General features: G+C 37.2%; 1 protein-coding gene across 3 annotated transcripts in view; it reads right to left on the bottom strand.

Annotated features, from left to right (window-relative positions):
• Positions 1 to 16,159, bottom strand: part of LOC141446303 (roundabout homolog 2-like) — a 295,539-nt gene that overhangs the window by 203,699 nt on the left and 75,681 nt on the right. The window lies entirely within an intron of this gene.

Here is a 16,159-nt window from a genome sequence, read left to right as displayed (position 1 = left end):
ATATCTTCTACCTTTTTAGATCTGTGCACAAAATAACTATAGTTTATAATTGAGAAAAACAAAGTGAACAATAGAACAAAATTCCATATCAATACGTGGTTCACAGTGGGAGATATAGAACGGCCATAATTTTACAGAATTTCATGACCCAAAAAATTTTCAACCTTTTATATCTTCTACCTTTTTAGATCAGTGCACAAAATGACTATAGCTTATAATTGAGAAAAACAAAGTGTACAAGAGAGCAATATTCCATATCAATACGTGGTTCACAGTGGGAGATATAGAACGGCCATAATTTTAAAGAATTCATGACCCAAAAAATTTTCAACCCTTTATATCTTCTACCTTTTTAGATCTGTGCACAAAATAACTATAGTTTATAATTGAGAAAAACAAAGTGAACAAGAGAACAAAATTCCATATCAATACGTGGTTCATAGTGGGAGATATAGAACGGCCATAATTTTACAGAATTCATGACCCAAAAAATTTTCAACCCTTTATATCTTCTACCTTTTTAGATCTATGCACAAAATAACTATAGTTTATAATTGAGAAAAACAAAGTGAACAAGAGAACAAAATTCCATATCAATATGTGGTTCACAGTGGGAGATATAGAACTGCCATAATTTTACAGAATTTCATGACCCAAAAACTTTTCAACCCTTTATACCTTCTACCTTTTTAGATCTGTGCACAAAATAACTATAGTTTATAATTGAGAAAAACAAAGTGAACAAGAGAACAAAATTCCATATCAATACGTGGTTCATAGTGGGAGATATAGAACGGCCATAATTTTACAGAATTTCATGACCCAAAAAATTTTCAACTTTTTATATCTTCTACCTTTTTAGATCTGTACACAAAATAACTATAGTTTATAATTGAGAAAAACAAAGTGTACAAGAGAACAAAATTCTATATCAATACGTGGTTCACAGTGGGAGATATAGAACGGCCATAATTTTACAGAATTTCATGACCCAAAAAATTTTCAACCCTTTATAACTTCTACCTTTTTAGATCTGTGCACAAAATAACTATAGCTTATAATTGAGAAAAACAAAGTGTACAAGAGAACAAAATTCCATATCAATACGTGGTTCACAGTGGGAGATATAGAACGGCCATAATTTTACAGAATTTCATGTCCCAAAAAATTTTCAACCCTTTATAACTTCTACCTTTTTAGATCTGTTCACAAAATGACTATAGCTTATAATTGAGAAAAACAAAGTGTACAAGAGAGCAATATTCCATATCAATACGTGGTTTACAGTGGGAGATATAGAACGGCCATAATTTTAAAGAATTTCATGACCCAAAAAATTTTCAACCCTTTATATCTTCTACCTTTTTAGATCTGTGCACAAAATAAGTATAGCTTATAATTGAGAAAAACAAAGTGTACAAGAGAACAAAATTCCATATCAATACGTGGTTCACAGTGGGAGATATAGAACGGCCATAATTTTACAGAATTCATGACCCAAAAAATTTTCAACCCTTTATATCTTCTACCTTTTTAGATCTGTGCACAAAATAACTATAGTTTATAATTGAGAAAAACAAAGTGAACGAGAGAGCAAAATTCCATATCAATACGTGGTTCATAGTGGGAGATATAGAACGGCCATAATTTTACAGAATTTCATGACCCAAAAAATTTTCAACTCTTTATATCTTCTACCTTTTTAGATCTGTGCACAAAATAACTATAGTTTATAATTGAGAAAAACAAAGTGTACAAGAGAACAAAATTCCATATCAATACGTGGTTCACAGTGGGAGATATAGAACGGCCATAATTTTACAGAATTTCATGACCCAAAAAATTTTCAACTCTTTATAACTTCTACCTTTTTAGATCTGTGCACAAAATAACTATAGCTTATAATTGAGAAAAACAAAGTGTACAAGAGAACAAAATTCCATATCAATACGTGGTTCACAGTAGGAAATATAGAACGGCCATAATTTTACAGAATTTCATGACCCAAAAACTTTTCAACCTTTTATATCAGTGGTTCTTAACCTTTTCATAGACGCGGAACACAATTACATGTATATATTTTCCTCGCGGAACACTAACATTAAATAATTTGAAATTCGGTATTTAGCAAGAACTTAAAAGTAAATTCAAATTAAAAAAAAGGAACAATTTTTTGTTTTTGTATCTTTCCTAAGTTTTCTAAATTTTAATACATTTAAACTTGAAATTTTGCGGAACACTTGGACCATATTCTCGGAACACCGGTTAAGAACCACTGGTCTAGAGACTCGTGAAGAAGTCCAAGTCTACAAAAATTAACCGAAAAGTATTTATTAAAGACGCTTAGAAAAAGAGCCTCGCCAAAACGTGGTTCGAACCATTGGTTGAAAAGCCATAAAAGTGGATGATTAAATTAGTTTGATTAACAATTGAAATTGAAATAATTCGGTGATTAAAATTAAAGTTCAATTTAATTCTCAGATTTAATCATAATTTTTTAAATTTATTCAAATTAGTTTGATTAACGATTAAATCTGAAATTTAATTGATTAAATAATTGTCATATGATTAAAATTACGATTAAATTCGCCGATTAAATTCTGATTAAAATTAAAAATAAATTTTATCAATTTAAAAATTGAATCAATTAAATTTAGAATTAATTTTTTTTTTTAATCACTGCCCAACATTGATTTTAGCCAATCAATTGGTCAGTATTGTAAGCAACTAAATTTAACAGGTAAATCTAAATTAATTGGGGCCACAAATCAGTTGTTACAGATTCTGAATAAAACTGAGGACTGACATTGGTTGATATCCAAAAATAAATTAAATCAATCAATTTTGGGCGATATCTTCTACGTAATCATAACCCCTCCCCCTTACCTAAGTGAAATGTTTCTCGAACAGACTTTATATTTTGAGTTTTCGAGGGCAAATAATAGTTTTGAGTTCCAAAGGGGGCTGGGCCTAGTCGGCGATTTGATTTTGTTTTCTTACTTCTCTCCCCCCCAACTAAACTTCCTTCACAGTTCCTACTTTTTCTTCCAGCCGTTCTTCTACCAAAATTATTTTCAGGGCAGCCCTGGGGTCAGCAGTTAAATGTAACGAACGGTTTTACCAATTGGGCAATGCTAGCAGAGAGACAGCAAGTAGTGTGCGAGTGTGTGTGTGTGTGTGTGTGTGTGTGTGTGTGTGTGTGTGTGTGTGTGTAAAAAAAAAAACGATACATCAGAAACTTTAGATTTTCGTATGATTAAGTTTGTAAGTAGTCACAATAAAGCACTTTGAAGTTCAGTACAAGTATTTTCGATAACTTAAACTTGGACGTGTTCGCAGTAACTCTCATCCCAGGAACAAAGCGCAAATGAAATGGGTGGAGAAAAGTAGAGAGGAGAATCGAGAATCTAAGATAGGAAGTGTACTGAAGGTGCTGGGAGTGCAAATAGGCAGTGGCGCCTGGATAGAGCATGTGGGCTGTAACATCCAGCCGAATGTTTTAGTTGAACTCTCAATAACAAGACATGGACGGCTGTCAGTCTGTTTGTCAGTACAACCTGTTCGTTCCTTTTAGGGCCCCAAGGGAGGGTGGTTCCCAACCAGGACGAAGGAATCAGCAACTTCTTCCTCTTTCTCTCCTAGTAATCTTCAACCCCCGGCTATGCTCTCACATCACTACACAGTATGGAGCCTTTGTGCTGTGGTGACAGAACCGTCAGCGGAATTAGCGTCTAGCGGTGTCTATGTGTGTCAGTGGGCCGTCTTACTCCACCGTTCGCCCTTCACATACACTTTCCCTTAAAGCGCACACCACTGGCACATTTAATCCACCCTAATGGACCTAGAAACTACTCTACAGCCTCTTCACTTCATTCTTCAGCCTCTCTCTCTCCCTCTTTGCAAACTTCACATCTCGCTCTACCAAACTGTATTGAGGGTTAAGAAAAACGTGCGCACACCACGAACAGAACCGCAAAGCATGAGAGCGACTTGGAAGGGTTAAAAAACAATTGAACGTTGATCAAGAATATCCTAGAAAGTTTACATAACAGACATCTCTAATAAGTTTTGCAACTTACTGCTAGGAGTTGCTATCGGATTGTGCACATTGTTTATTACACATTTTCATCTGATGTACATGTTTTGCGATCGAGGAATATTGCTGTTTCTATATGTAAATTGAACTTTGTTGCATTTAGGTCTTTGTGAGGATGGAGAGAGCATTACTCAAAACGGAGAGTTACAGGAGACAGGAAATGTTCGTAAACAAAAGATTTAATTTTTTATGATTTAGAGGAAATGGTACCAACCATATCTTCTAAATCGCCTGAACATCGGTAGACCTACAACTTTGTCGTGGAAGTCAACTTTCTTCCATTTAAGAGAGGAAGTGATGTCAATATCAGCATAGTACACGCTTCTAACCCCTGTACAATGTTCATGTATCCTTGTGACGTAACTAGTCTTCAGCACAGGTTTGAGATTGGTCAGATGGTTATAGGAAAGATAAGACATCACCTTCCAGTTGACTAGAAGCCCTTCCTGTATTAGGTCATAACCTCTCAAGCTCTCAATACTCTACTCCAAGTTGAAAGAAATAATTGCCGCTAAAAGAGTGCATGTTTGTTCCAGATTTTTTATGCAGCTGAGGCGATGAAGTCGGTATTTTGTAACACGAAATGGTGCAAAGCTGAAAACGGATCGAAATAGTTACGAGAACACCCAATCAGGCAGCCGTAGAACGCCCGTCTAATTCTGTTTAATCCAATCAAAAGTTGTTGTATGCATCGTTTGGATCATTTGTTGTGGCGCGAAATGTTGATACACTTTTAAAGCTCCCTGTTTAAACGGAAACCAAAGATAGAGATGTTTAATTTTGCGGGAGAAAAATCAAAGTTTAATTACATTTCAAGTCGCCATGGCAACCACAGAGATTCAAACACACGTATAAATATTTTATGTTTGGAACGTAACTCAACTATTTGATAACAATTCGGTCCATCGCGTGCCGTTGGGGACTGAGCAATCTGTCGCTAAATTGTTTACTACGTTTAAAAAAAATAAAGTTTGGTTTAAAGTTTACAATAAATAGAGATAAACCTAATTTCGTTGTTGACATTTTTGAGCCAATGACTGAAATGTTACCTAGAAAACAATGGTGGAATCGATTAGTGAACAATAGCAAAACAGGTTTCTCGAATTCGACAAATCCATTGTGGTCAATCTGTTTTCCTCATTGTGATCTAATGCGATCTCAAGAACGCTTAGTACAGATGGAACGGTGAACTCATGGCAAATTAATATTAACTTCTAAAACTTCTTAGATGATCGGAAGTAACTAGCGTGAGTTGGTAAAACTGTACCAACTGCAACATGCTGATTTTATAAATTACCAAACTAAAATATTACATAAATCTAGAGAGGTTCAACCTCTGAGCTAATTGCAAATGAATATGTAATTAATATTTAGTACGTTAGATTAATTATTTAATAGACAGTCAGAGCGGTATAACTGTTATTGTTACTGCAATAATTATGTGCGGGATATATGATTAGGAGAATACAACTAGTTGTACCAACTGCACAGACATTATCGTACCACAACATAGTAGCGGGTGCTGCTGCTTACCAGTGTTACCACCACACACTACAGCTGACAGCCAGATTCATACCATCGCCCGTATCATGTTTCCCGTCTAAACACTAAGTTACGAACTAACAGACTTAATCCGTTATTATTACACCCACCCGACCAACTAAATCTCTCCCTCGGCTGCTTAAACTTTCAATTCCAAAAACATCCCTACTTTACGTGTCTATATTTCCGGTAATGAAGTTAGGGCTTTTTAGAAACCCATGTTAGATGAGGATCAGAGAGGAAGGTAATTCCACGAGCTCTTCCTTCTTTCATTCTCTTTAGTAGACAAAGAAGCAAAGACTTATCGCGCCACTTTTTATCCTGCAAACCCGGAAGTTTGAACTGATTATTTCACTTCCGCCTTGTTGAGTCTGTCAAACAAATTGATAGTGAAATAATATGAATTCTGTGCAGCGTTTAAAACTTGTTGGACGTGATGGCTTCCCTGTCCGGTACTTCCTTCAGGACCTTGCCTCTCCCTCACTTTCACCACCATCAACATGCTTCACACTTCCTCGTAGTCAAGACAATCTGTTACATCCAAATAACTTCTAAATGCTAATAAATTTATTTAAAAAGATAAAGTGCTAATTCGCTTCTCAACACCAGAACGGAAAATATCCGGTAACTAAATGTTGCCAACCGCCTTTGATGAGAAACCAAAAAGTCAAAGAAGACCAGCCGCGAGTAATGAAGGGTAACAGCGCGGAGGTTCGCACTGATTTCGCTCTTGAGGAATGTGTCGATTGAATGTTCTCGGCTCACGTTTTGTTTGAGAGCTAGGGGTTAGACTAGTTTTTAGTGATTCAGTTTTTGGGCCAGATGTTACCATCCTACGTCAGTTAGATGTGGGCAGCACCTGAAGGTTACAAGCTCTGGGTACATGGGGGAACATGTTCTTCCAAACAGGTGACTCTAGCCCCTAGGGTTTCGCCCTTAAATAAGGTCAATAAATGATGTAGCATTAAAACGCAGGCACCACCAAACTAATTGCCCAAATTATTTCCGGTATTCCTCTCTAGTTGATACCAGGATTGTGATACGACTTAAGGAATTTTTACTTACTTAAAGATCAGACGTTAATTAACGCAGGAAAATTTTCAACACAGTTCTCAAGGCCAAGTGTTAGGCAATTTTTTCAAATTTCGAACTTTAAAATACTCCCAGTTTTTCTGTTAATGTTATTTAGAATTCTCTGCCAAATTAACATTTTACAGGAGTTGCTACCCAGGATAAACCACTGCACGTTACTTTAAAAGCTCCATCAATACATGTTCTTCCTGTAGAGATGTTTCCTTCCCATAGGACTCACTCACCAACAACTCACATGCCCATAATCAATTTAGAATTTAGAATTTTGTTGTTGTTTTCATTCAGTGAACATTTCGGGTTCTGGGGGGGATCTCTAAATGGGAAATGAAAATTCTTGAACATTCATATCGAAAAATTAGGCATGATAATAAACTTTCATTTCCTGTTAATTCTACCAAAACATGTTTCTTGGCGCGAGAAAGTTCAATCGCAAATATGGGGTCCGTCTGGAAATGTATAAAGATGGAAAGTTTTGTTTAGAAGATTAAAAAACCAAAAATATAAATAAATAAATCTAGATTGACAGCTGAATATCGCAAAAAAGTCGAGGTATGATCACAAATTTTTAGGCTCGCTTAGAGGGAGGGTGTTGGGGGAAGGGTCACTCTTTGTAACCCCTGAAATGCTCAAACATTCTGACACGTGGATCAATATTATAACCTAAGAGCATAGCGGACGTTTCATATAGGATATGTGCACCACCACCACTTGAGTGGGCAGTCTGGGGGTATGATGGTTACCAGCGGAAACTGCCACGCGGTAACCGAGCACCCATCAGGATCATAATGTTGCTGCTGTACGGGGGCTGCTGTCTAACCCGATATCCCAGGGTGTAATATCAGAGCTGCTCGCGCGCGCGGAAAGTACCTCTGCTGCTGTTACACACACCACACATGTCTCTGTGTGCCAGTGCCTGATTGATCTGACCACAACGTGATTGATATTCAAATCTACATTCAACTTGCTGCCCCCACCTATCGCTTATCCACGCAGCCATCGGTTACGCCTGAATGCGTGTACGTAAACAGGCTCGTATTACTGTCTTCCCTACATATAATAATTTTACAACAATTTACAATAATTACACCACTTTATCTGACCGCAATTTACATTGATATATTTCCTCGAACCAAGAATTTTTACTGAATGAGAATTTTATGGGTAAAAAAATAATTACCGAAATGGAGCATTCTACTCTTAGCCATAGATCTTAAATTCTCCTCAACACAAGCGAACTTCGCTAAAATCCTAATTTCGGATAACAAATTTCTTGCCACGATTGCATCCTTGCGAAAAATAAAACTATATATAAACATACATATTTTTAATAAATAAATTCAAAATACTTTTTCACACTCTTATGTTCAACAATGACAGGCCTGGGAAATGTAGCGGTTGGGCGCAGGTAGAGCACAGCTGATCTAGATGTAGTGTAGCCAATATTATGAGAAGGCACTGGATGTTTAAGGCTTTAATACAAGTGGCATTAAGCTTGCACGTAACTTGAACTGATAGCTTCAATCACTTCAATGAGAGAAAGAAGGCGTGGCTAAAGATATGGTCGCCATGAAAGTTCCAGCTTCCTATTGGCCAATTAAACCACCCACATTTTACACCCCTAATTCTTAATGGATAATTTTTAAACACAAATTATTTCATAAAAATGTTCAGTTTGTTTTTACATTTCCCCCGCAGGCATTTGATAAATATCAGATGAGATAAAAATTCTAAACGAAAATATCTAATCAAATATAATTATAATTAAGCTATAAGGGGAGAGGGTGGAAATTAGGTAGATCTCGGAAATGTCAAGGAAACTGCCACAATCAGGTTAGAGATGTTGTTCAGTCCGCCATTTTGTGATTCTCGGGGAAACTCGGAAATCTGGAAAATCGTAATCCTTTGCCATGTGGTACTTCCGGTGTCCCGTGATAGAGTTCCAAATAATACAGAGTTCGAACTTCTGGTCAGTTTTCGTTTCTGAGATATTTTGTTTACTTCCTGTTCATTAGTTCGAACTCAGAGGACCTAACAAATCTATTTTCGATGAAAGCCGGAAGTACACCGATTAACACGATCGCAATACTTCCACTCACTGTAATAAGGATAAATGAAAATTTGACGTCAATTTCCAAATATTGCATTCTTCTGTTAAGTTTATGAGCGACACTGCCAAAGTTCTAAGTTTTATCTTATTTTTTCAAGATAGATGACGCAAGAATTAATTATTAATCAAGAAATTAATAATATCGTGACAGCAATAACGAGTGCACATAGACAATAGCTTATATTCAAGAAACCATCTTGTTTGTAGTTTAATTAATGCCACCCCTAAAGACCATCTCTTAGCACAACAAAACCTTTACCCTACAACTTAAATGTACACAACAGTGTAGCCAACAATAAATCGTCTACAATAAATTTCCCTACTACACTAGAAGGAGGTTACACATTCTGTAAGAGGCTTCAGAGCTCATTTGCCCAGCGCGCCAAATTAAAGTCTCACAGTATCGTATAGACTCTCGCTCCACCCACAAACAGAGAATTCTTCCCCCCCTCTCCCTCTCTATCTCTTTCTCTCCCGCTTGAATGAGAATTCCCCTCTACGCAACCTTACTTTCGACCCCACCACTGCCTCCGGAAATACAAAAACCACCAACTTACTAAAGGGATTTTATAGCGGACCGAAAGTCAAAAGATGGCTCCGGTGTGGTGTTAGCTCCTTATCCTTAATTAATCTCCCAAGGTGGATTTGCAAATTTTATTGGCCATTAAGTCTCGGCCCCTTATGCATTATTAATGAATAAATTAAGACATCGCCACTAGCATGTTTGAAACGGACACGCGATCTTAAACTCTGTAAGTGTGCACCTTGAAATGTAAACCATTGGAGTATAATTCTTCTCTCACCGACTAACTAATTCAAAACACCGAACTATTAAGAACCAATCATTTTTTGCAAATCCTGTAAAAGTCATTATTTCAGGTAAATTTAGATGCAATAGATTTATATACGGAGACAACAATTCCTAGGAAACAGAAATGGAGAATGAAGCCCCCACATCTTGGCTGAAGATTTGCGAATAACTTCCTGAAACAATAAGATCTTCGACCGCAATTTAGGACTAAGTCATGGGATTAAGCTTTTATAAAAGCATAAGATTGGAGGTCCTACTGAAGCTGTCGGTATCAACACCAATGGCATAATTCAGTTAGGGAATTTGCCTTCCAGCGATTGGTACTGAGACTGGCTAATTTGCGTTAAGCTGAATCCTTGTGAATCATAAATAGCACCTCGTGTGAGGACCAAATTATAGGACTCCGCCTATAATGTGGCAGGTCGGTGTTTGTAAATCATAAAACAGCACCTGCGTGTGAGGACGAAAACTCCGCCTATAATGTGACAGGTCGGTGTCCAAGGATAGAGCGACTCAGTACTACCAGCTCCGGTTTCTGTATGAAGCGCAGTTTGAAGGAAAGGTTGATAACCCCGTCCACAGAACTTTGAACGCACTGGACGTCTCAACACTGGACTGAGCGGTGAGAAGGTGGAGAATGCATTGCCTAGGTAGTTTCGAATACACAAGAAGAATGCCGGCAACAACTTGAGCTTTAAAATAAGCTGATGGACTTGTTGCCAATAACGTGGGAAATGGACCGACAATGCACTTTTAAAGGCTTCTAGAGCAATCATTAGTTAACGCTCAAACTAAAAAACTGTAAAAATCAGTAGTTAGGAAAGCGACCGAATGTTGAAAGGGATTCATGGGTCAGGAAAGTTTTAAAATGTTCGTGGGTCAAATTTTCATCAGGGGCCAGGAAAAAGTGACGGTGAAAAGCGCTCAAACTGAGGAAGTTTTCCGTGCAAAATGTGACCCGACTTTTCCCATACTCAGCTTTCCACTTCCAAGCTTGAAAGTTTTCAAAACTACACAACTCACCTTGGCAGCATGATTTACCCCACAAAATTTCCACCACAGCAGGGAAATCTTTCTCAAAAGAAAATAATGTCCCCCCCTCTCTGGAGAAGTTATTCGACTGGAAGGTTTAGTTTAACACACTTCATTAAATCATTTTTCCTTCTTTCTTTTCTGCTTTCAGTTCTTCTATTTATGACCTTCGCCCTTTATGTCTGACCTATGAAATGGATACAATTTCAGTGAACTATTCCAGGAGTAAAATGAACTTCTGCCACGAGTTTTATGGCAGCAAATAGCGCGAGCTGACCTAAAATTGGAGAAAATGGATTTTCATTCAAGAAATGCAAACTTTAGGGCGCCAAAATTTGGCCAAAAAGATCGCCCCACACACATACCCATCGCTCTAAAATCATTTACTATGCAAAAACCAATCATAGTTTCCAAACCGGTTTGCATCTAAATGTGACCTTACTTCCTGCTTTCTGTGCAGTTTTACAACTTATCGAGATCCTGGTTTTCAACAGAAAATAAAAGGGAAGAACATTTGTATCCCAAACTTCAAGATTGATGAATTTGATGATAAAATACCGTTTTGCACACCATTAAATCAAAATGTCCATGAAAATATTAATAAACTTGTTGACGGGACATAAAAAAATCGTCACAAGCTCCTAAAGCTCATCACAAGCTCTCAAGCGCATCACAAACAAGTTTTATGTCTGGTACTTGTCACTTTATGGCAAAATAAAATTGCCATATCAGATGATATTCTAAACGGTAATTGTGTTTACTAAATCTCATTGCACGCTTAATTTTATTTTGGCCCTCAAATTATCCGGTGCAATAAACGGAAGTTGTTAGGCTACTGCCACTTACAGGGATTGGTCGGTTTGCTCCTCACTACCTCAAAAATTTTGACAAATAAAATTGTTTTCTAAGGTGATTAAAAAGTTGATAAATATCTTGGGTAGACTTTTGGAAAAGATTGGAAAAAACTTATAAAATTATTTTTTTAAATCGCTGCTCCCGATAACGAAATTCAGGCAAAGCAGTATCATGCTTTAGTAAGTACACGTACTTCGTTCTGAAGTGGCGTTCTAGAGGTTCTCCATGAATTGGGTTCCTGAGAACCACTAAAAGCCAATGTCCTCTGGGAGACATCAAATAGAAGTGTTTAGATGGAGGTATTTAGGTGGGTATTTAGGTGGGTATTTAGGTGGGTAAATAATGTATGGAGGGTAAAAGATACAGAAAATTTCAACAAAAATAAAAAGTGATTTCATTAAAGGAGGGGATACGCACTTCCGGTTCGCAGATTTTGGCCAAAACGTTGGCACTTCGAGCGACAGCATTCCAAGACCGGATACCGAGTTCGAGTATCTGGTTTTGTCTTTGTCTTTGAAGTAATCAGTTCAAACACACATTCACAAGTTGATTTATAGGACTCTAATCACTGTTAAAGTTTGGAAGGATAAAATCATAGCAACAGTTTACGGAAAAATTTCTTTAAACTGATCTTTCTTTAGATATTCGGTGTTCGGAGGTGGCATCACTTCGGAGTTGTTCCTGAAAATGGCTCCTGGGAACTTCGTATAATACACTTACAATTGGTGGGGACCCCTTTAACGTTCCAGTCTAGTTTTACAATCTTCGTGCTGTTTTTAAGAGTTAAATCTTTAACTTATAATCTTTATACTGTTTATATGAGTGTAAATATTGTTGTTCGAAGAAACTTTGTGAGCTTAGAGAGTAAGTAAAGGTCTTAGAGAGTAAGTAAAGGTCTTAGAGAGTAAGTAAAACCTTGAGAGTAAGTAAAGAACATGTGAATGTTCATAACATATTGCTTCACTAATTTTCAAAGAGTGAAAAAACTTTTTAGATCCTTGCCGTGAAGGAAATCGTGTGAGGATGTGCACTCCACAAGTCCCCCCTCACCAGCGGAACAAGGTGTTCTAGTCAGGATTCTTGTCGGGGCCTTCCTATTACTTCAATAAGTGGGTAGGTAAGAAATACAGAACAAACAATAGCTTTTAGAACTAGGGGACAGCTGTTGCAAGTGATGACAAGGTCGACTGGAGAATTAATCATCACAGTAGATAATAGAGCTCCCGCCACCGCACAGCAGAGCGCGCAGAACTGGCGCCATTGCCATTATCTTCGCGCTTCGGTCCACACCCACACATAGTTCTCGCCACCCATTTATGGCACTTTTATGTAAATCATATTTAATAGCACGATATAGGACCTGATAGTCTTCTTTTTATTGGCACCACAAGGCGCGATGAAGCCAGCCAAATTGATGCCGTAAACACGCCTAAAATTGCTTTTACTTCCTCTTACTCAGTGTGTAATTTGTGCTCTCGTTTCCTTTTGTAGCAAAAACTTCCTAATTTAAATAAAATTTGCTCATTCTTTCGTAGGTCAAAATTAATAGAAAGTAGAATAATGTAAAATACAGATCTTCTATTTTTAGTACGAGTGGGTCAAAGAGGGCGTGGTGTGACACACAGCAGGTAGGCGTGGTTTAATTGACAGTTCTCGCTTTCGATTGGCTCTTCAACCAACCTACTTTTCAGCCAACCATCCTTCACTAAGATTGGTCAATACTTAATTGTTAATTATTTCGATGAAAAATAAAAGTTAATTTTCCCTCTGTAGGTATTTAGTGAAGTATCCAATTAAGCAATAAAAACTTTCTCAATAAAAACATAAGAAATGAAAGATTTTTCTCGCTTAATGTCTTGTTTTCAATACTAATAATGTAAGGGTAAACAGGAAATAGGGAATAATGGTTATTTTCTTGGGAAGTAGGGAAAAGAAAATTGTGGGTCATGTTTCATGTTCACCTATTGTTCTCCGCCATTGTTTATTTGTACAGGGGCTGTTATTTATAGATTTTTAAAGATTTAATGATAAATAGTTTGATATCTCCCATAACAATAAAATCAATCAAAGTTGATTGGTGAGCTACTCTTAACTAAACAAATATTTTGTAAATGAAAATGGACGATACAAGTGTAATGGCCTCTAATAAATTCTAAACAATATTCATGCAGCAAAATGAATTAAATGATATTAATTGTTATAAAATTAGAATAAAACACAAGCTTTTTCGAACTTTTCTAAAAGACCGAAATTACGAGCTGAAGTATGAATGAAAGGTTGGGTTCTTGCTGATTTGTGGGCCTTTTGTCATTTAACCAACCCTTATACCTGTGTTAAATGACAGAGTTGCTGTTCGAATAAAAGTGGAAGTGAATTTGTTGGTTTGAATTAGAAATTAAAGCGCCAATACAGAAAGACCTTTTAAGAAAAGAAATAAAATATAAACTGCTGTTACAGTGCTGCTTCCTTAAAGGCAAAGAGAAATTAAATTGCGAATACGATCGCAATCATTTCTCTGCCACTTCCTCTTCCTGCCAAATTTTATTAAAACATAGGGGAGATTTATAGAGTTGTTATTCAATAATAGTTTAAGAGGGGGGGCTTCTTACTTGTGAGCAAAATCCCTTCCTAAGGTATCCAAAAGCCATTTCTAAAATTTCGAACTCAGTGACACCTCAATCATGAAAATCGGCCCGCGCGTTTATAGATGAAGAGGCTGTTCGTTTTTACACTCTCTTGCTCCACCAGGTATAGCGACCACTTGAAATTTTCATTTTCCAATTCCAAAATCTCAAACGAGCTTATTTTTTTTTAGAAATAATTTTCTAAATACCACGTTTTTAAATTCAGGGTCCCTCAAAAAAGTTATTTCGTGTTTGCATTTCAAACGTTTTGCGTATTTGAATGCTTCCCCTTCACCTCGTGGCGCAAAGTAAAAAAGGGGCTTTCTTCCTTGGACCAACCAATTACCCCTAATCTTCAGCGAGTGCCAGCAAAAATGCACTAAAGTTCTCCTTGGGCACAAGCTTTGTGTTGGTATGAGGTAGAAAGCTTTCAGATCAGCCAAAGCGTAAAGTTTACAACTGAAGTCCCCTCTCTGTGTCAACCTTCACTACGGAAGTCCTACGCGGCGCATACCAATTAAGTAGAAAAGAGGAAGCTTGTGACACCCACACAAACAGTTTGGCCAACCTTTTAATACCCCTAGAATCCGGACCAATCAATGCAGACTAACCAGGAATGTCAGCTACACACTACTGTACATACGGACTGTATTCCTCTACCAATCACTAATAGCAAACCCACAAAGAAGGTTCAGTTTACCAGCTGATCATTTTGACCCTACACAAGTAGAGATGGCTGTAATAATACTGCCCTCATTCAGTTCTTATCTTCTTCTAAATGAACTTCAACAGAAGTATTTACGTGCCGGAAATAAAAAAAACAAGGTAAACTAAAAATGGAGGTAACAATTAGCGGAGTCTAGGTTTGGCCATAGAGGAAGTTGTTAGGTTCCCACCGGAAGTACACATTTCCAGGTCGCTTGAGTGAAAGAAATTGGTCGATGCAAATTGGTGTTACATTGGCCAGACTGAGAAACCTACTGAAATCGCAGACATTTCAAATTATAAATTCTAATTTAGGCCCCCCCTCCATTCAATTCCATGTTTAATATAAAATTAAAGATATTAAAAAACCATTTGGTGACCAAAGATCTGATTGCAAATTGACAATTTCATCCAAAGTCGAAACTTACCCAAATTATTAATACAGCACACTCCCAACAATCTTACCTGAAACACATAGAAACACATAATTGGGTCACAATGCTGACAGGGTATTGTCAATCACTGCAGAATTTGTGGTTAATCGCCGACACCAAAGCTCTGGGATATCCATTTGGCTGACAATAATCGTAGTGTCAGTGAGCGGATATCGTGATATCTATCAGAATCTGTAGTAACCAAACACTGACTACTCTGATTTCCGGTTATCTATTCCTTCAAAATAACTAGATATAATTTAATAAACAGACCCTAGGCTTATAATGAATTTCCTAAGTTGTCTGCAAGATCATTTGGGTTGGCCCCCTGGTTTAAAGTGTTATAATTAGGCGCTGATAAGCGCATTGGTCACAATGTGGCCGCGCCCCAGTTGAAGCAAAAAGAAAATAAATGAAAAACTAAAATTTAAATAACAAAGTTGGAAACTGTTTTTAAAAGATATAATTTAAAAGAGAAGTTTTATTTTTCATAAGGCGCGCCACATTTTGTCAGAAAGAAAACTCTGCGAAGAGGCAGAGGCTTGTTAAAGTAACGCCACAAGACATAATCCACCTAATTGCCTCAACAGGCCTTTCCACTTCTTTATCCTCTCTTTCCTTCACAGCCTTTTTCTTTAAAAAGATCTCCTTAGCGGTAAGTGAGGCCGCTATAAAACAGCCCTTTGGTTAAAGTAGCCGTCAATTGCCTGAGCAAGTAATGGACATAAAGTGCCCATGAAGCTCCTTTCTGTAGCCAAATGCCAATTATACTAAAGTGCCATGAAGAAGAGACGGAAGTTAGAGAGAAGATCGGCCATAGGTGTGGCCAGTACATTAGATATTGCAGCCAAAAGTGACGAC

This window comes from Rhodnius prolixus, unplaced genomic scaffold (genome assembly GCF_049639745.1).
Source record: "Rhodnius prolixus isolate KJV_2025 unplaced genomic scaffold, Rpr scaffold_1, whole genome shotgun sequence".
Classification (NCBI taxonomy): domain Eukaryota; kingdom Metazoa; phylum Arthropoda; class Insecta; order Hemiptera; family Reduviidae; genus Rhodnius; species Rhodnius prolixus.
The sequence above is the reverse complement of the archived record's forward strand: the minus strand, read 5'-3'. Positions and strand labels throughout refer to the sequence as shown.